General features: G+C 34.5%; 1 non-coding gene across 1 annotated transcript; it reads left to right on the forward strand.

The window, feature by feature from the left end:
* The first annotated feature begins 1,272 nt into the window (after positions 1 to 1,272).
* Positions 1,273 to 1,376, forward strand: LOC145714748 (U6 spliceosomal RNA). The gene has a single exon (XR_014136962.1). It is a non-coding gene; the product is annotated as a U6 spliceosomal RNA (small nuclear RNA).
* Positions 1,377 to 1,607: the final 231 nt, after the last annotated feature.

The following is a 1,607-nucleotide window of genomic DNA, read 5'->3' on the forward strand; positions in this document are numbered from 1 at the left end:
AAATTTTGTTTGATAACTAAACAAGAAATAATTTGACATGATATTAGTGGATCAATGTAATTTGTAAAGCAACCATTAGCAGTTATAGTTCAGAGTCTACTTTCAATGATTTCCTCATTGACATGGCATTCCACTCCATGTCACACATGTGATGTACTCTCCATTATATGGCATTGGATTCAATGCAGTGTGGCTTTATTTGTGAAATTCTGAGCACATCTTTGTCACCTCACACTAGAGCTGATCCCCGACCCTGGGACACTGGAAACACATTAGAAACATCTGAGTCTGTTTGCTCAAATTTTTACCCAAGCAGCCCGCCTTCACCTATTCACAAATTACAGCCAAGAAAACAAAACTTTCACCTTTATAGAGATAGTATTTCCAGAAAGTACAGTTTATTATATTTATGTGTCAATTCACTTGACCTCACTGGTACCATTTTTACCTGTTTCTCCATCATAATTGGAAACCTCTAACTTCTCTCAAAAGTTTTAAATAAAATCAAGCCCATTTATAGAAGTACAGACATGGAATCTTTTAAAGCTGAGAATGGAGTATGATACAAGTAGTAATAACATAAGGTAGAAATCATTTGCTTTAAAGACTGCATCAAATATTGAGGAATGTCCCATTGTAAAAATCCATTTAGCACAGAATTAGTAATCAAGTTTTTTTTTGCCAGTCTCCTTAGGAACTAGCTGCTAAAACTTGTTTGGAACCTTAGTGTGAGAAAGGCTGCAGCAACTGTAAACTACTGTGTTTCATCTGAAATACACTTAGAGTTATGAAAAGCGCAGCAAAACATCTGCAAAGGAAAGAAAGCACTAGAGGTTTAGAAGGGCAAGTTAGTAAACTTCCCAGAATTATCTCAGGGCCTGTCAGGGAATGTTAAAAAGGATTTTTCCCAAAAAGCTGCCAGAGACAGAACTGGAGCTGCCAAGAGTTAAAGGAAGTAAACAAAGTGTGGAAGGACCCAAGAGATTTCTATATTGTAGACTCAGAGTCAGGATGTGTAGATAGACACTAACCTCTGAAGTAGAAGAATATACAAAGGAATATAATGGGTTGAGCCTTGTATGATCAACACAGTCTGTACACAAACAAGATATATTCCATAATTTGCGAAGTACTCATTACAGTGATTCCCAAAGAGTAGTTTCATAGCTGCTACTTGAGATGGAATAAAACTAAATTTACACGTGTTAATAAATTAAGAGCTTGATCAGAAAGATTCAAAAATGCATTTTTAAAAGAAAATATAATATATGAGTGCTCACTTTGGCAGCACATATACTAAAATTGGAACAATATATAGATTAGCATGTCCTCCGTGCAAGGATGACATGCAAATTCCTGAAGTGTTACATAAAAAAAGAAAAGAAAAGAAAATAGAATATATAAGTGGAAAGTCAAAAAAGGCAGCATAGAGAATTCTGAATAATTAATACTCTTAAGGATTGACAAGCATTTGAGTCAAGTTCACCATAAATTCAGAAAAGTGCATTTAGGAATTTAAGAAGACATAAACTATTATCAATGGGTTATTTTTGCCTCAATTTACACTAGCCAAGTCATGTATCCTCTCTCATTCATGTTTCTTATAA

Source organism: Panthera onca, chromosome X, assembly GCF_046562875.1.
Source record: "Panthera onca isolate mPanOnc1 chromosome X, mPanOnc1 haplotype 2, whole genome shotgun sequence".
NCBI classification, from domain to species: domain Eukaryota; kingdom Metazoa; phylum Chordata; class Mammalia; order Carnivora; family Felidae; genus Panthera; species Panthera onca.